Source organism: Enhydra lutris, unplaced genomic scaffold (assembly GCF_002288905.1).
Source record: "Enhydra lutris kenyoni isolate GAN:26980312 unplaced genomic scaffold, ASM228890v2 scaffoldscaffold9, whole genome shotgun sequence".
NCBI lineage: Eukaryota > Metazoa > Chordata > Mammalia > Carnivora > Mustelidae > Enhydra > Enhydra lutris.
This window is the reverse complement of record NW_019154093.1, coordinates 58,131,755-58,151,182: the sequence shown is the minus strand read 5'-3', so window position 1 is coordinate 58,151,182 and position 19,428 is coordinate 58,131,755. Positions and strand designations below refer to the sequence as shown.

The 19,428-nt window shown below is 42.4% G+C and overlaps 1 protein-coding gene across 2 annotated transcripts in view; it reads left to right on the top strand.

Annotated features, from left to right (window-relative positions):
• Window positions 1–7,857: 7,857 nt before the first annotated feature.
• The window catches only part of LOC111143050 (transforming growth factor beta receptor 3), a 194,087-nt gene continuing 182,516 nt past the window's right edge, over window positions 7,858–19,428 (top strand). The window contains exon 1 of one of the 2 annotated variants that reach the window (XM_022496486.1): window positions 7,858–8,116. The gene's annotated coding sequence lies outside the window, so the exon portion shown is untranslated. The remainder of the gene's footprint in view (window positions 8,117–19,428) is intronic. The other variant, XM_022496484.1, reaches the window with a different exon arrangement.

Sequence of the window (19,428 nt, the reverse complement as noted above, 5' to 3'; positions counted from 1 at the left end):
CCAGAGATAAAATTTGGAAAATCAACTGTGTAGATATACTTAAAGAGATGATTCTAGATTATCATCTAGATTATCATCTAGAATCATCTCTCTTTGAGAGAGAGTCTCAACAGAAGAAAAGGAAATCAAAGAATTTACCCTTGGACAAGCCAACATTTAGGTTCTGGGAGCAAGACAAGGAGGCAGCATAGAAGGACTAGCCAGTGGATTAAGAGAGAAACCACTAATGCTCCATATCCCAGTCGCCAAATAAAATGTCTCTAGGAAGAGAAAGGGAGCTCCTGGGTCATAAGTTATTGAGTGGTTAAATAAGATGAAAAGTGAGAATTTGCCATTGGTCTGGCCACAGGGTGACCTTGACAAGGGTGATCTGATTAGACCTAGTTGAGGAGGAAATGGTGGGTAAAGAAAAATGGGCAACAAATGTAGACACCCCTCTTGAGGAGTTTTACTATAAGAGGAGTAGAGAAATAGGGATGAGATATGTATGAGGGGTTGAGTAAGATTTTCTAAAATCAGAAACATTATAGTAAGTTTGAAAGTTTAAGTTGATGAGAATGATAGGAGAAAGAGAAATCTGAGGATACAGGTGAAAGAGGAATTACTATAGGATTCTTTAAGGAGTTGAAGGAATGGAATTGAGGGAACAGGATGAATTTATGAAGTTACAGAAAGAAAGCAGAGCAGAGAAGAACAGACACAGATACATTGGCAGATGTGGTGATTGGAAGGTGAGGATATTTTCTTCTGAGAAATATTCTTCAGTATTCTTAGTAAATTATGAAGAAAGGTCATCAATTGAGTTCAAGTAGAGGTGGAAGGTATGAAGATTGGAGAATAAGAGAGTGAGCTAATAAGGAAAATATAGTAGGATTGCTGAGCACCATTAAGAACCAGTTGAGGACTGTGGTCTTAAATTTAAAGTGAGATCACTCATGGTTGTGGACGGTGAAAGAGTGGTAGGGATAATGGGTTACAGATCCTGGTGGGGATCATTAGAATTGTCAGAGCCAACATACTAGAGGTCATGAGTTGGAACAATAAAGACCAGGGGTCAGAGAGCAATACTTGAAACTGAGATTCAGGGCAGGGGCACACTTGGGTGGCTCAGTTGGTTAAACGTCTGCCTTCTACTAGGGTCATGATCTCAGGGTCCTGGAATCCAGCCCCACATGGGGCTCCCTGCTCAGTGGGGGATCTGTTTCTCCCTCCCCCTCTTCTGCTCCCTCTACTTGTGCTCTCTCTCAAATAAATAAATAAAACTTTAAAAAGAAAGAAAGAAAGAGGAGAGAAGAAACTGAGATTTGGGAGGTGGAGCAGTTACTTCTGATGAAAAGACCCAGACATTATCATGGTACTGCAGTAGGGTGGAAGAGCAGGTCACTGGAAAGGAGAAAGTCAAAGAACTAAGGGCCCAGAGTTTTCCAGAAGTAAAAATACAAGGGATTTTACTGTTAATTTGTCATAAATTTCAGACAGCAAACTGGAGGTTGAGAAAGGGAGAAAGATTGAATGAAGTTAGGGGATGTTGAGTGCCATATGATGCTAAGAATCTGGGTAAAAAGCAATGACCTAGAAGCCTTGGATTTCTTCCTTTTTTTTTTTTTTTTTTAAGATTTACTTATTTATTTTAGAGAGAGAGAGCATGAGCGGGGTGAGGGGACTGGTGGGGGGGGCGGATAGGTGTAGAGGGCGAGAGAATCTCCAGCAGACTCCCCGCTGAGGGCAGAGCCATTATGGGGCTAAACGTGAGCCCCAATGTGGGGCCTGATCCCATGACCCCAAGATCATGACCTGAGCCAAAACCAAGAGGAGTTTGCTCAATCAACTGAGCCACCCAGAGGCCCCAGAAGCCTTGGATTTCTTATGGAGACTGATGGAAACAGGACAGTAAGGCCCCTATAATCTTTTACAAGAAAGTGAAGAATCCTTTTTTTTTTTTTTTTTTTGAGAGAGAGAGAGAGAAAGCAGGGAGGAGGGTCATAGAGAGAGGGAGAAGCCGACTCTCTGCTGAGCAGGGAGCCCCATGTGGGGATTAATCCCAGAACCCTGAGATCATGACCGGATGAGATCAGACTCTTAACTGACTGAGCCACCTAGGTCCAGAAGAGTCCATTCTTATTCTAGCTTATTTCTTAGGACCAGTCTCTGGGGCACTCCTGCTTTATAGTCTTAGCATTCTTTTGTCATTGTTCAGAATGTTCTTTCCATTGTCTGCATCCACTGAATCCTCATCTTACTTCTTGCCTTGCTCTGATCATCTCAATTTTCCTAGCACTCACAGCCACATTTGATAGTTAACATGTGATATATTTTTTTCTTAGTTATCTTTTTATTATAGTTCCTGTCACCTCTATATGCATCTTTTTTTTTTTAAAGATTTTTATTTATTTATTTATTTGACACAGAGAGATCACAAGTAGACAGAGAGGCAGGCAGAGAGAGAGAGGGAAGCAGGCTCCCCCCTGAGCAGAGATCCTGATGCGGGACTCGATCCCAGGACCCTGAGATCATGACCTGAGCCGAAGGCAGCAGCTTAACCCACTGAGCCACCCAGGCGCCCACTATATGCATCTTTTACCACTTAATTTGGCTTAGCAAATTTCAATGAATATTGGTTGGTTTTTGGAACATAAAAGAAACTAACGTCTTCCAGAAAGCAGCATAAATTGTGAGAGTAAGCTGGGGAAACTTTAAAGGAAATTTTAATTAAAAATTTTATAGCACATTTCTCAAATGTTAACAATGTAAGGACTCATTTTAAAGAAAAAATTCTCAGAGACCTCTGGGAATAAGTTCCCCACTTTGAAAAACACTGACTTAAGAAAACTAAAGTCATTATCGGTAAAACAAAAATGCAAAATAAAAACAAACTTCTTACTGAACTCATTACTGAAATCAAAAGAATGTGTCTGCAGGACCCAGTTGGGAAACTCTACTGCTTAGATTACGTATTTTTTTTTTTTTGGGTAAAGATTTTATTTATTTACTTGACAGACAGAGATCACAAGTAGGCAAAGAGGCAGGCAGAGAGAGAGAGAGAGGAGGAAGCAGGCTCCCCTCAGGGCAGAGAGCCTGATGCGGGGCTTGATCCCAGCACGCTGGGATCATGACCCGAGCCGAAGGCAGAGGCTTTAACCCACTGAGCCACCCAGGCGCCCCTAGGTTACGTATTAAAAGAACAGTGAGTGACCTAAAGAAATATTATAACAGGTAATTTTGTAATGAATACATGGAAATCTCCATTTTCAAAATATGTTTGGAAATGAATTTTATAGGGCTAAACTTAAAACAAGGCCTTGGGCAGAGTAAGAGCTCAGTAATAACAACAGTAATAACAGAAGGTCAATAACAATAGCAATAATAATTTTAAAATTGGAGTATTTGAAAAATTGGGGGTATTTTTAGTAAAGTTTCTTGTATTTGTTAAACTGAAGGCGATGAGATTTGTAATACTCACAGATAATAATATATGTCCTGGGTACTCCTTGTCTTTTTTTGGTGTCCCACATAAAATAACATGTCCTAGTTTGTCTTTTTTTTTTTTTTCTTCTCCAAAACAAAAGTTTGTCTTTTTTTTTTTCTTCTCCAAAACAAAAGACCAAAACAAAGGTTCTCTGCAGTGCGACTATGGGGGTGGGGGCCAGGGTGAAGTCTGAGAGGGGGCAGCAGGCACTCTGCCACATCCCCTACAGAGCTAAGACCACAGCAATGGGGGGGGGGGGGGTTGCTGTTACTTTGAAATGGTGTGAGGCTTCCTGCTTTGTCAGGAGCCCTACCGAGGGGGAAATTGAAGGTGCATTGTGGAAGCCTCCATTGGAGGTTCCTGCACCGGCACAGGAAATGACAAGTTTGCAGGAACTCTGTGGTTATTGTAAGGGAATGTGCTTTGGCTTTTTATTTCTAAATTCTCTGAGGCATCCCCCAGGCCTCAATCAGGTATCTGTTTTGGGCTCTGCTCTGCATACAGATTCATCTGACAGTACTTTTTTCTCATTAACTTGAAATGGGCCAGCCGCAAATTTCATTAGCGAGAACCAAATTCTAACCTTGGGTATAGATATAGAAAATGTGGCTTTAGATTATGGCCTTAGATTATGTCGATACGGAAAACACCTTCGGGTATGACTCTTTATAGGCGATTTTTAGAAACAAGGTAGTAAAGCTGTCTGTAGTAATAGGTCAACCAAGCGGAAAGTAGGAACACACATTGTAGTTTGTAGACCAGTGTCCTGTCACAACACTTACAGAACATATGGTTTGTGTTCTGTCACACATTCTTAAGAATACTTACACAATTGCCTCCAAGATGTTGGCTGTTTCAGACAACCTTTAGAGTTAGGGTCCCTTCTCCCCTCTTCACTGGGTAAAAGTAGTCTGTTTTTATGTGGTGGTGGTGGGTAATATTTCTCCTATGCTAACTTTTGTTTTTATCTTTTGAAACTTCTAAAGAATTGAACCTAAAGAAATAGGACTGTCTATGCCTGGAAGGGTGCTCTCTTTCACCTGCTGCAGCCCAAAGTGCATGTTCAGAGCAGACTCCGGGACCAGGGGACCTAGCTCTGCCACTTGCTGGTCATGTGACTTTGGATAAGTTACTTAAACTCTCTGTGTATGTCTTCTCATCTGTGAAATGAGGATAGTAGGGCTATTATAAGGATTTAGTAAGTTAAAATTTGCCATGTGCAAAGCATGAGGATCTTATAAAAAAGAAAAACCAAATGATTTTCTAACGATTTTCAGAAATTTGAGGTGTTTGCTTCTATAAGGAACATAAACAGGTTAGTATGAATTTGTTCAGTTGTCTGCTAGTCAACAGTATATGGAGATAAGTCACTAAATATATGAGTCCTCTTAAAATGAGTCGTTCTGCACCTGTAGGTGGGGTGGTTCCTTGTGAGAAACACAGCCTCAGTAAATTAGTGTGATTCTGGCTGTCACACATTTTTATCCAGGTGTGATAAAGTGCACCTCTTTATTTCAGGCCTCTGCTTATAATTCTTTCTGAAAATGTTCAGAACAAATGACCAAGATACCACATTGGATCAAAGCAATTTTGTATATTATGGTGACAAATACTATAACTTGGTTGCAGTCCTGATTTGTAACCAAAGAAAGGAGTGGATTCATTCCCCCCAAATCAGTTAATATTGTCATTAATAAAAGGTAGGGGAATCTTTTTTTTTTAGAACTTTGCTGGAAAATGTAAGTTTTTTTTAAAGTTTTGCTCAATGCTTTAGGTTTCTGGATTTATGAAAATAATGTCACATTATTAGTGTAAAGGCTTAAAGAGAAAATACCTCTAGACATTGTCAGTTTTGTAACTACCTATGTGATTTCTTGTGTTTTTCCATATCATCGATTTAAACTGCTGAACTAATTAAATAGCCTTGAATTTTAAAGATGTTTTGCCGAAAAAAACCCAAAAAACAAAACAAACAAACCAAGAAACAGCGTGCGTGCGCGTGCGTGCACACACACACACACACACACACACACCCCAATCAGCCCCAAATCCCTCAAACCTTTCATTTTGTCAATATGTAAAGCTTTGGGGGGCAGCATGCTCTGGGAGTTGAAGACTTGGGCTCAGAACTAGATAGATGTAGGTTTGAATCCTGGACCTCCCACTTATTAGTTATGCTATTGTGACAAGTTATAAGGCCTCAGTATATATGTAGGTTTGTACCTGGGGCTCGGTTTGTATATAGCCTTATAGATCTGTGAGGAGTAAATATATTCATGTGTATAGAATGTTTTGGACTCTGCTTGACACAGAGCAATAGTTCAATAGATGTTGATAGTTACATTATTGAGAATCTGGCTCCATTGTGAACAGTCACTTCACTCTCTAAAGACAAGACACTTCTAAGAATTAAATTACTTAGGACTTGGTTTTTCTCTCTCTTCTTCTACCATGCCATTTTATTGAGAAATTAGAAAGCCTTGGGGTGCCTGGCTGACTCAGTCAGTAGAGTATGTGACTCTCGATCTCAAAGTTGTGTAGAGTTAGAGTAGAATTTACTTAAAAAACAAACAAGCAAACAGAAAACTTACAAAATATTAAAGGGATGCCTAGAAATTAAATTAGAAGGTGGCTCAGTCTGTTAAGCCTCTGCCTTTGGCTCAACTCATGATCCCAGGGTCCTGGGATGAGCCCTCCATCAGGCTCCCTGCTCACCTGGGAGCCTGCTTCTCCCTCTGCTTGTGCTCACTCTCCCTCTCTCTCTCTGTCAAATAAGTGAATGAAATCTTAAAAAAAAAAAAAAAAAAAGAAGGAAGGAGGAAAGAAAGAAAACGAAATTAGAAAACTGTAACATAATTGATACATTTAAATGTAGGATTAGATATTCACACCCAATTCAAGTGTTCATGTCTGCACTTGAAACGAAAACAAGACAACGTGAAGCATGAATACTGTGTAATTTGAGTCTGTGGGAAATCTAAGGCCTTAAATCTAGAGAGACTATATCAAAGCTGAGGCTAACTTCACCAGACTGTTTTTACCTTAGGGGTTTTATGACCATGTATATTTCCAAGGCCTAGTTCAACCCTCTCAAGCAGTAGGTGCTCAATAAATATTGATAAGGAAGGAATGGTTTATGGAGGAGGTTTAAAGTAAGTCAGGTAATCAAAGATGATTTGACCTTTATAAAAGTATCTCCTGGATTCCCTATGTATAGGTACAAGAGAAAGAGGGTTGGAAATACTTCTTCTTTCAAAGTGGAGAAATCGAGTAACTTTCCAAATAATATAAGCAATTGTACAAGAAACTTCTCTGTTCAATTCCAGTATATTAAAGGCCTGGGACCAGAGGACTTTAAAGCTGGGAGAGGTCTCCTGGGCCAAGATCCTCGTTCTGCAGAGGAGAAAACAGCCTTGGAGAGTTTTAAGTAACTTGTCCAAGTGGAAGTCCAGTCTCAGAAACCTCTCGAACATGTCTTGTCTTTTAATAAGAAAACGAGGTGTAAGCAAGAGTATCAAAGTGGGGTTCTGCTTACTGCAATCGTCCCTCTTGCAGTGCACAATTAACAGGCGCAGGTAGGGACGCAGAAGTTGCACCTTCGTTTCCGTCGTGCCCATGTTAGGATAGCTGGCAAAGCTGACCTAGCTCCTTTGTATTCATTTATTTAGGGAGCAAGGAGAAGGGATGGGTAAGGCGCTCTCCGCTGTTAGAGGAGGAGGCAAGACCTCACTGGCGCCCAGCATCAGAGCGCATCTTGAGATAACAAGCAGGATTAGAGGTGGGAAAGACAAACAGGGACAGAATGAATGTGTGTGTGTGTGTGTGTGTGTGTGTGTGGTGGCGGGCTTTGCTAAGCAGTGGGCAAGAGGGTGTGATCAGTTTACTGGAAGATTTAGAATTTTTATTATCAAGACTGAAGTAAACCAAATAAAAACCCAACGCCTCCAGAAACCTGGAAAGTTTGAAGGACGTAGTTCTTCAAACTACTTTGAGGGAGCGGATCCCTGCTTCTGGCGTCCGCGTCCCCCTATCTCCACCCACCGCCCCCAGGACTGAGACACCCACTCGCCGCCCCACCTCGGGCTCGCAGCAGCCCGCGCGTTCCTAGGGCTCCTTCCCTCCCTCCCTCCTCAGCGCGAGGGGAAACGCTGGCTCCAGCAGCGCTCGGGACTCATCCATCAGCCGGGGAGGAAAAGGGGGAGGAGAGAGGAGGCGGGGGGCGGGAGGAGGAGTCTCCGGGCCGCGCGGAGCCCTCGGTGGGGCGGCGGCGGAGGAGCGCCCTTCCCCCCCGCGCGCTGATTGCTGTGGCGTCTTGCCCGTCCCCGCCCGCGCGTGTGTGTGAGGCAGAGCGAGTGCGCTGGGTCGGCCCGATGGGGGTAATCGAGGGTTTCGGGGACGCAGAGCGGCGCTTTCCTCTCCCCAGTGAGTGAGGGAGGGACGTCGGCGGCTCTCGTGCCCGGTCGCTTTCCCTGGGCGATTCCCGGAGCGCCCTGCAGGAGGTGAAAGTCCCGGCGGGTCCGGATGGCGTAGTTGTGCCGCGGCGCAGCAGCTGCCGAAGCTTGCGGCCGCCGAGCGCTGGGCGGGGAAACTTTCCTCTGCTCTCTTCCAACTTGCGGCGGGTGGATCTCCGCCTGACACGCTGCCTCCGAGGTACGTGCGGGCCCGGCCCCGCGGCGCTGCAGCCCGCGCCACTAGCCCTGCGCCCGTTCCGGCCGCGGGCTCTGCAGGCTGCGCGGTGCTTGTCGGCGCTGCGCGAGGCTCCGTGTCTGTTCGCGGCCGGGCTTGCACCGGCCGCCCGGACCCCCGGGCTCGGGAGGGCGGCGTTGGTGCGGCAGTGTTTACGCTCGGAAGAGCCGGGACCCGTGGCCCGCGGTGCGTGGGGAGCGGCGGTCCTGGGTCGGGTGGGCAGCGCTCGCGGCGATGCGCTGTCCTGGAGGAAGACTTCTGTCCTCGCTCTTCCTCTCCGCGGTTTCTTCCGACCCCCGCCGGGCGCGGACCACTTCCACTTGGGCTCGTGACAGCGTGGTGGGAGAGGTTTGTTGTGGGTTTGCACTCATTTGCCGTTGGCGTAGGTTGCGCCCTGGGACTAGCGCACCGACGTGAGTGGCGCTCCCCGCAGCAGGCGCCCTCCCGGTGTGGTGTGGGCGGCGCGGAGAGCAGCGCTGCAGCCCTGAGCCCCGCATAGAACGCTCCCCCCTGCTAACAGATTAGCCCATTACCCAGTTCATTTTGAAGAGTTCTCTTAGCCTGTTCATTTGATTATAACAAACTGGAAGTCTTCGGGCTGTTGCTAGAAGAATCTGCTTCCAGACTTGTTATTAGGGCATTTGCCCACTTTGCAGAATCACGTAGTGTAGGTACCCGGCATTGTCAAGCGTGGTTTACCTTGGCACAGTGGAACCTAATGGATTTAGTGTGTTCTAAAAGAGCTGAGAGAAGAAAATCGCTCATTTCCTTAGCTGGGAAATGGGGATAATAATAGGTCTCATAAAGTCACCGTGAGGATTGAATGATTTAATATATGTAAAGTACTAGCGCCGAGCAAGTGTTAGAACTGCTTGTCCTGAGTCCAGAGATGATGGGAAACGAGCAGAGGGTAAAGGATGGTAGCAGTGACAGCCTGCGATGGGGGAACCATGGGTTTTCTGAACATCTCCCTTAGAAGAAAAGTGAGCGGTTTGGGTGGAAAGAAGTCTCTATAAGGAACGAAGTACGGGTCAAGACTTTTTAATTATCCTGAAATGGTACTGTAAGGCGCAGTTACTTCACTGTAAAATCAGCTATTTCTCTTGAACAATGATAACGGACGTTCATTGAGCCCAAACTGTGTGTCACTCTCCTGTATGCCTTGCGGACCACTTAAACTTCACACCCGCTCTGTGGTTAAAACACTATCAGCCCCATTTCTCAGATGAGACTGTAGAGGTTAGTTACTTGCTCCACCTAACCCATTATTTTCTGTTCTGACTCCAGAGCTAGTTGAGTCACCGAGTGCAGCAAGTGCAGTCAGGTTTGGGTGCGGTGAGCCCAGGCGTCTTCCCACGTTGTTCAGCTTTCCATTTTAGTTGGACATATCCCTTGAAACAGGAATAAGGTATCTGTGATTAATTTAGGTGATGTGCTTACTGGGGTGCCACATTGCAGCTCTGAAACCGGATCCAAGTAATTAAAAACAGAACCTTGATTAGTATTAATATGAATCTTTATTCTTAATTTCTTTTATTCTCTACACATTGTCAGAGTTACTTGGCTTCCTTAGGAAACAGCTTGGGGTTGGCACAGGAGGCAGGGAAATAATTCTTACCCCCTTAAGGGCTATTAAAATGAAATGGATTTCATGCCATTGTGTCAGTTAAAGGATGTTGCTCTGTTTCTTGGTGTTCTCTGTTTTTGGCTTTAATTCTGCATTGTTTAGTGTTTCAAGCTTCAGCATATTTTCAGCCCCTCAATTTGTCTTTGTCATTTGTCAGCTTTAATTTTTCCTGTCTTGATGGAATTGGACCATTACATGGCAGCTTTGCTTAACAACTGTTGATCCAGTTCATGTTTTTAAATATAAAAATCTCCAACTTACTTTTGAACCCCAGCACTTCAAAGGCAACCCCTGGGGAATTCATTGTTATTTTGAGTATTAGCCAATAGGGGGAGTATAACACACCATTGATGTCTATTAGGCACTTAAACCAGTTTTTAGGGTGTTAAACATACATTTCAGAAATGGAAAATGTTGTGGCTTTATCTAGCAAAATCACCAAGTTGCTTTCTGAGTTTACAGTGGAAAGCTGCGTTTAATTTCAACTGATTTACAATAAGAATGATCTTGAGGACCAAGCCTATCTGTTGGACATATGTCAAGAACTCTGGTGGCTGGACAGACATTAAATACACTTGCACGTGGTTTTTGCCATTTGTTTTCCCTAAGAAGTGTCTTTAAGATGATTTTGTGCACTTTGAATAATATTTCAAGTTATCTAGGAGAACTGGGAGTCCGAAGAGGTCCATTGTGAATCTTTTAATGATCCTCATTTGTCTTTTGTAGAAAATTGGATGTAGTGAATTTGTTCTCAGGGAGGTTGGTGCACTTAGAATCCTGTCATTATCATTCTTGATCAACATTTTCCACGTGCAATAACAGTCCTGAATAACAGCAATTCTAGGCATTCTTCAGAGGCTTATATTTTAGTAAACAGTAATAGTTCAGAAGTATCCTGTTTGTCTAGTAAAGGTGTGAGATGTCCGTAGACACTCATTCTTATAAATATAAATATTTTTAAGAATTAACATGCTTGGAAATACAGTAAAACTAAGTTTTAGTTATTTATTTTTAAAGATTTTATTTATTTGACAGAGAAAAACGGGTGCATATGCACAAGCCGGGGGAGAGGCAGTGAGAGGGAGAAGCATGTTCCTGGCTGATTAGGGAGCCTGGTGTGGGGCTGGATCCCAAGACCCTAGGATCATGACCTGAGCCAAAGGCAGACGCTTAACTGACTGAGCCACTCAGGTGTCTCTAAAACTGAGTTTTGAAAAAGGTTTTCAGTCTTTGCCTGCAGTTTTGTAGGATGGTTTCCTTTCTTGTTTCCTGTGTAACAGGTAGTTTTGACTTTATTTCATTTAGCAAGCTAAGGGCATGTGGATCCTTTTAAACAAATAACTTTTTTTGAAAAAAAAAAAAAACTTTCAAATTTAGTCCCTTCTTTATAAATCTCAGCATTGCAATAGTTCCTTCAGGGTAGCATCTTATTTATGATTTAACTTAGTCTTCCATGATCTGATGTACTGCGCTCTTCAACATTTTTCAGCTCCCTACCCTTAATAGGCTTCTGGTTCCTGGTCTTGGAGTTTGGCAAATTAGCTGCCCTCTTTCAAGCCTCTTAAAGCTGGGGGCCAAGATGCCTTAAGGCTTCCTAAGGCTTTGTCTTGGAAAGCCTTTATAGATTGACAGAATGGATTTGCTTAAAAGAAGGATTGTCCTATTCTTTTTAAGTCTCAAAGGAATTAATCTTTTCCTTTTGCATGCAAACTGAGTTGCTTCTTGTAAAAGTCAGGTGACTCTGCTGAAGGGCAGAATCTGGACCCAAGCGACCTAGGAATTTGAATGTCCTCTTGAGTATGGCACTGCGAAGGTGGTCACCACTGACTTCTTTAGGACGTAACTGACCACTGATTTCCTGGGATGATAAATCTGGAAAGTCCTGACTTTACATTTCAGACTAACAGAACAGTTAGAATTTAGAGAATGACTGGTAACTATTGATATTGCTGTAATATTTTTTTCTGGGTGAATTTGCTGTCCTCTTTTTGAATTACCTCTGTTCTGGATAACCCATCTTGAAAATATTTTTTTCCCTTGATTGCTATTGGACAAAAACTTATTATAATTGTCAGGTTCATTAATTAATGAGGACAGTTATCCCCCTTTTCTTCTTTACTTGCTCTTAACAGCTGTTTGAAAATGATTTTATCACTTTTGTACATTGGAGCATTTTCCTGGTGATTTTTAACTTCTGAAATTTTGAAACTTAATATTAAGTACCTTTTGAAATTTGCATAACTCAAGTAAATGCTTTTAGGGGTCTTTACCTTGTAAGTAATCTTGTATCACCTCTAGAAATATGGACAGTTTGGAATGTAAATGAACAAATCCAGGTGTTATGAAAAGGTCGCCTTCCACAAATAACAGCCTTTAACTGTTTCAGTAAGAGCTTTTGTGGCTTTTAAAGAAAATTACTGCACCAAGATCCATGGCAGTAATTTCTCTGGTTCCACATCTTCAGAGTTAACACTTGGAATGACAGCATTGTCTCTTCGTAGCATTTCATAAAATATAAGCTATTGCTAATTTGGTTGGTTTCCAGTCAAGCTGAAATAAATCAACACAGCTTAGAAGGACTTTATAAAAAAATGATCTAGGTCCATTTCCTGGGCTCAGTCCATTTCTAGATTTCTTGTTTTATATCTTTTGAAATAAAACATTTGTTTGTTAACTGACGTTGAGCCTTATTTTCTGTTTGCAAAGCCCTTGCTTAAGATTTAGCACAGATTTCTGAATATTTTTTCCTTCTTTCAGAGGGAGAGTAATGATTTTTATCTCTCAACCAAGATGTGTGCCAATATTTAGTTTTTGAAACATTTGTAAACATTCTCTTGAGGCCACTCTGATTTGGACCTTGTGCATTTTTTATTCTTTGGTTTTTCTAGGCCAACCTTCAAGACTTCGTAAGAGGATAACTAAGGACATACTTACGAGGCATGATATCTTTTAAAATTGAGATTATTACTGAAGGTCTGAAATAAGAGCCCCAGAGTCATGCCCTTAGGCCATCCTGGTATCTCCTGCTTAAACATAATCATAGGGGAAAAAAAGATTAATACTGATATTGGTGCTGAAACCTTCAAGTCTGGCAAGAGGACTCTGAATTAGAGTGGAGTGTAGCAAAGTTCATTTTTAGGATTTAATGTTAAATTGTTGCCATAGTAATAATTCAGAATTAAATCTAAAATGTTATCTCTATCTTTACTTTATGAAAAAGGATGGTAATACAGAAGCATAGACTCTCCCTATCTCTTGGACGCTGGGCTCCAAGGGAAAGGGGTCAGAATGGGGTACTGTTTGTAGAGAAGGAAGCGTCTGCTTGTTTGTCCTTCCAAGTACATAATTCATTTCCTTGGTACATGCTGAAGGTCAGGATTTTGTGTGAAATTGCAGATGGAACATTTGTAAAAACACATTTAAGTTAATTAGTCCTTCAGAAAATGATCTTTAGAAAACAGTTTTATAGATACTAGTCCTTGGGCTTTCCTGTTGATTGGATTGCCCTGGGAGGTTTGCGGCTCTCTAGGTCTGATGACTAACCACCGCTGATGGGTAAGAACACCAAGGACTAGGTGGATGGTCTAGCAGAACTTTGGATTTCTTTTTTTAATTCTTATTTACTCTTTTATTAACGGGAAGTTGATGAATGCTTAATTCAGTTTGTTATGTGAAAAGATTTCCTTTTGGGAGTATAATTCTGTTAGCATTTTTAGTGATTTATGTGTTTTGACAGTGTGAAATTGGTCATTGGGTCCAAAAATACACTGCTGCCTATTTGCAAATTTCATTTCATAATTAACTGTATGATGATGGCTGGAGCAGAATGTGGCTTTTTTTTTTTTTAAATAATTGGAAGGTTATTTTAAGTGAAATTCTTAGATTCCAATCTCAAAGCCCTGTGTCTTCTGTGTGGCACTGCCTGTGTTGTTATGAGTGATCTCTTTCTATTTTTCCTTTATTTTTTTTATTTTTATTTATTTATTTATTTTTTTAAAGATTTTATTTATTTATTTGACAGAGAGAGATCACAAGTAGATGGAGAGGCAGGGAGAGAGAGAGAGAGAGGGAAGCAGGCTTCCTGCCGAGCAGAGAGCCCGATGCGGGACCCGATCCCAGGACCCTGAGATCATGACCTGAGCCGAAGGCAGTGGCTCAATCCACTGAGCCACCCAGGCGCCCCTATTTTTCCTTTAGAACAAAACATACTCAAACAAAACTCTCTTCTGAGTGTCTATAAAGAATTAATGTCTCATTTTGTTGTATTAGACTGTGCAGTTGGCTGGCGAATTAACTTCAGCTTTGAGGGAATGCACCGTTGACTCATTATATACATTTTGCATTATTATATTGTAAGGTGTTCCCTATGTGTGTGGGAGAAGTTTCTGATCTTCTAAATGGGCATCTTTACTATTGCTGGTCTCTTTCTGTTAAAAAGCCTTTCTTAGCAGACATTCCTTAGTTTTCTTATTCTTTTGTCTTTATAGAGATTGTTGTCTGTTGTGTATTCATCAAATACCACGGGAATCATGAAAAAATTACTTAGGATAACAACCAACTTTGTGAATATCCACCAGGCTTTTCTTTTGTATCTGTCATATTCATCCATTATAATTGTTCCCCAACCATTGGATGCATCATGTTTTTGGAGCCGGGGGAAGGATGACCTACTTGATACTTTTCACTTTTTTTTTTTTTCTCTTGGAGTTGTGTGTTTCTCAGTTTGTGGCGTCTTTATTTCATTATTAGAGTTTTGCTTTCTAAGATATTCAAGATTTTAATTTCATTCAGTGTGTGGGCTAATAAAGTTTCATGTAGAATCAGTCCTACTAAATTCTTCAAAATATTCCAGAAAGCATCCCATTTAGGTACCTTGTTGGGTGTAGGACTTTTGGTAATGTTCAGTTGGGAGATAACTGAACTCAGAGCAGGATTCTCTTTAGCTTAACTGGGTGGAAAAGGGAGGGTAGCATCTAATTCATTAGGACAAAATGAGCTTTTGTATAATAATGAGGGATTTAAGTGTTTTCTTTGGAATTAAGATCTGTTTTAAGTAGGTATATAGGTACAAGTTTTGCAAAAGAAACTTTGCTAAGGCTGAGGTTCTGTAGTTGGCAACTTCTGTAACCCCAAAGATCCTGTTCTCTGAAGCCAGGAAAAAGCAGTCTGTTTCCAATTATATATCACAAAAATAGGGAAATTAAGCCAAGGAAAATGATCATTTGGGGGTTGGGTTGCTTTTTTGTGGAGGGTAAAGGAGAAAGGACTGTAGATGCATATTAACAACGAAATCTGTTAAGTCTTTCTGGTTGGCTCTCAAATTTTTCTCAAGTGTTCTGTATCGGAAGTTAAGAATAAATTTGGGATTAAAAACTTCTCCTTCAGCTCCTTTTTGTTTCTCAGAGTTCTCAGGCAGATTGTGCTGACAATGGCTGGTGTGTTTGGGAGAGGCTTTTCCAGTCCGAATGGTGTCAGGTCATGGACGCCAGCATCATACCAGGTAGTCAGTGCGGTGGGGCTTTTGCGAACACTTTTTACCAGGCTCGAGTGCTGCTGAGCATTACTCTGCTGGTGAAGAAAGGCTAAGGATGTTGGGGTGAGAAGCCTAATTGGAATTTGGGTGATGTGTGGGTGCAGATAGTGTCCTCAGTCCTTGTCAGAAGCACCTAGGCTTTTCTGAATGCCTGTGGCTAGTTTCAGGATTAGTGGTCCTACGATACCCAGGTGCTACCTAAGAAATCTCCTTTGCGCTACCAGAAGATCACCCCCAGCAGATCTTAGTTCCTGTTTCTCACACCTTACACCTCCACAGAGTATTGAATAAAACTTTCCTAATGGTGCAGACTCTTTGGTAACAAGGCAGTCTGCTGAGGCTCGTGGTGTTTGGCTGTTGGCTCATTTCTTCTCACCTCCTGCTGAAGACCTCAGCCGGCTGCAGGCAGGCTCCCACACCCACCCTACGAAGGCGTACCAAGGTGCTAGAAAAGGTGCAAGGTGCAAAATTCATGCTTGCTTTCAGTCAGCATCTCCACTGTCCTCTATCAGGGACCTTTGCTGCTTAACTCTTTCCCCGAGTTTTATCATCTTAGTTTCCCTAGAGCTACTTCTTCTGGTTTTCCCCTTTCCTTCCCCATCTCTCTTCAGGTTTCTTTTCCAGTGCTTGATCCCTACGTGTTGGCATTCTCCAAGGTTCTCTCTTTTCCCTTTCCCTTCTCTTCTCAGTTTACATTTTGTCGTTCACATTTCCATGCCTCAATGGCCACGTCTCTACCAGTAACTTCCAGTTTTACATTTCATACGCTTATTTCCAGCAGCTACCTGGTTCTGTAGGTCTTTCTGTTAAACCAAGTCCCAGACCCAACACACTATTTCTCTGTGGTCCCCAGTCTCAATCCTTCATTTCCTCTGTCAGTAAATGGCACCAGTTACCAAGCGAGGAGCCTCAGGCACACTAAACTGCCTTCTGCTTACTTCTCTGAGCTGAATAAGACCAGTCACACGTGGCTTGCCTTTTTAGCAGATCTCAGCTGACCTTTTCTTTTCTTCTCCATTCTCAAATCATCATCTCATCTGCACTGTTGCGCGGGTCCTTCAGTTAATTTTCCTGGCTTTGACATCTCTGTTTCCAACAATTCATCCATTTCGGTTGGTATCTTTTAAAACACAAATCTCTGTTTTCATTTCTTACATTTTAAAAATCACTGCTGTTCCATCATCCTTGGCACAAGATGTCCACTTACTAACAATGTAGCCTCAGCCTACTTTTTCAGGCCACTTCTCTTTCCACTTCTTCCTGAACCTCACTATGCTCATACCAGAGTCCTTATGGTTTCCAGAGTGTGCCATGTGCTCTCATGCTCCGAAGCCTTTGAACTTGTCTCGTTTAGCGTCCCCTCCCTTCCCTTCTCTGGTCATCTCTTGCTTCCTCATCCAGGCTTTCTCTCTCTGCTGTCAGTGTGGTGAAGCCACACATGGCTCCTCCTGGCAGTTGGGTTAGTTGTTTCTTCCCTTAATTTCTCTCACAGGATTTCTGCTACCTCCCGAGAACTTTTTTTCTTTCTCTGCCAGATTGTGGACTTCTAGAGCAGGATTGAGTCCCATCATCTCTGTACCTTGAAAGTGTGACATGAGCTTGGCATATAACATATATTGTCAGATTGAATTCTTCATCTCACTTCCACTTCAGCTAAAGGTTTGGGGAGAGATGAGGCTTACAGTGGGTATAAACTGTAACTGTATAGAAAATGCAAAGGAAATAAACTCAGAATCAGAGAGTTTAGGGTTAGAGTGGCTGTTAGAAATAATCCCAAGTCCCTCTGAAGATGAGAACAGCCAGGTACCTGGGTCACACAGCTGGGGAGTAGTTCTTCCTTTCTTATTTCTCTGCAATATATTCCACCCAATAGCCAGAGTGGCTCTGACAAAACCGAAGTCAGATCCTGTTATTCCTCTGCTTAAAATACTCTAATGTTCTGTCTTTCTCAGTGTAAAAGCCAGAATCTTTACAATAATCTATAAAGCTGCAGACAACCAGCCGTGACTTCCTTGGCGATTACCTCTTCGAACTCACTGTTGTGCTCTCTGGTCTACTCTCTGTGCTCCAGCATCCTGGCCTGTTTGCTGTTCCCTGAGCGTGACAGACATGCTATCTCAGGACCTTTGCATGTGCTGTTTCCTTTGCTTGGAATGTTTTTCTCTTAGATATCTATAGTTCACTTCCTGTAGGTCCTTGCCCTAAACAAAGAAATAAACCAAACCAAGGACCCCCAAAATTTCCTTTCCTTCTTCTCTGTTTTTTCTTAGCATTTATCTCTATCTCATATACAATTACATATATTTATAATTTGTCTCCTCTGACTAGAAGGTAAGCTTCATGAGGGGGCAGGGCTTTTTATGTTTTTTTTTCCCCTGTTGAATCCCTGTACTTGGAGCAGTGCTGGTATGGAGCAGGCACTTGATAAATACTTGTTAGATGAATAAATGAATGAGATGATCTCATGGATTTCTTACAGCCCCAGTTAAATGTATACTTAAGGCATTACAAAGGGAAAACTATCGGGTCTGTCTAGAAGAAGGAGAATCTGATGTTTAAAAAGCCTCATTCAAGACCTGTCATACTAGAACATTGACCTCTTTTTAATTGACTGAAAACAGCAACCGTGGGCTCTCCCCAGCCTTACAAGTGGTTTGGGAAGATTCCCAGTTTACCTCTCACAGGCTTGGGCTTGCCGTGGTTTGTCTCTGCCTGTGATTTGCCCTTTAACCCATTGGGTTGCACAGATAAAAAGTAAACATAGCATTAAAGAAAAGAGCAGGGGGAGAGGGTATAGGGCAGAGGAGCGGAGTTTCCCTGTGGCCCTGACATCTTCCTTTGGCTCTGGGCCCATCCACAGGGCCACTCACCGTACCTTCCTGATTGCTTCAGGGCTGTGCTCTAAGGAACAGTCTGGGGACTGCCAGGCCAGATGACTCCTGAATTTTGCTTTGATGTTCTAATTTCTTTGAAAAGAAACACTAAGTTTAATCCAAAAGGACAACGGAGAAAGGTTTTTTTGTTTTGTTTTGTTTTTTGTTTTTAAATTAAATTATGTCCTAATTTTGAAGAGAAGTTTTAACCCTTCTCAAGATGGGGTTGCAGTTGAAATTACCACCAGCTTCTGTCAGTGATGCTAGTGAGGAGTCGAGACTGGTGAGATCTGTTTTATGAAACCAATGACTTAAATCCAAGGGACGGTGAGTTACAGTTCTGAAGAAGCATCTGATTTTTGGAGATAGGGGTTATGTTGAATGAAGAGCATAATTTGTATTAGTGTAACGGATTTTAGAGTGATTTGCCTCCTGCTCTTTTTGTGATAACATCAGTGTGCTTCCCACAGAGTCCTCCTCATCAGGACAGGAAGTCCAGCTAAGGAAGTCGAAGGCTTAGGAGGAAGTTATTGGCCATGTACAAAACTAACAGCATAACTTAACTCTCAGATTCAAAACTATCAAACTGAAAATAAATTGTCTTGAATGTAGATGTTATCGATGATCTAGTTAAAAATCATAGCCACCATTTCCTGAAACCTAAGAACATACTAGGTATTAAGTACTTTCTGTGTTACTAATTTACTTAATTCTAGTAACAACCCCATTAGGGAAATAGAATCATTATTTCTACCTTATAGCTGAGACTTGGAGGTATTTAGTAAGCTCCCCACAGCTACACTGGTAGGAAGAGACAGGGCAGGATTTGAACCCCAGTCGGCCGGGGGGTGGTCCCCATACTTTCTGCCGTACTGTGCTGGATGTAGTCTGCTCTGCGAACACACAGTGTACTCCCAGCAGGGCCTTTACACTTGCTCTCCCCTCTGTCTGGGATGCATTTCTTTCATAGCTTTCTCTCACCCCTCTGCTCAAATGCCACCTCATCTGTAAGGCCCTCTGATAGGGTTCTGGTAACCAGTTCCACTGTGTGTTCGGGGAGGGAGGAGCTCCTGTTTGTAGTGTCAAGAGAATCAGGCAGACCTGGGCTCAGACGCTGTACCAGGACTTACTAGCTGGTGACCCTTGGGTGGTTGAACCTCTTGAAGTCTCACTTTTCTCACTATAGAGTGAAGGATCTTCTTGGGCTGTTGACAGGATGAAATGAGAAATTGTGAAAAACACA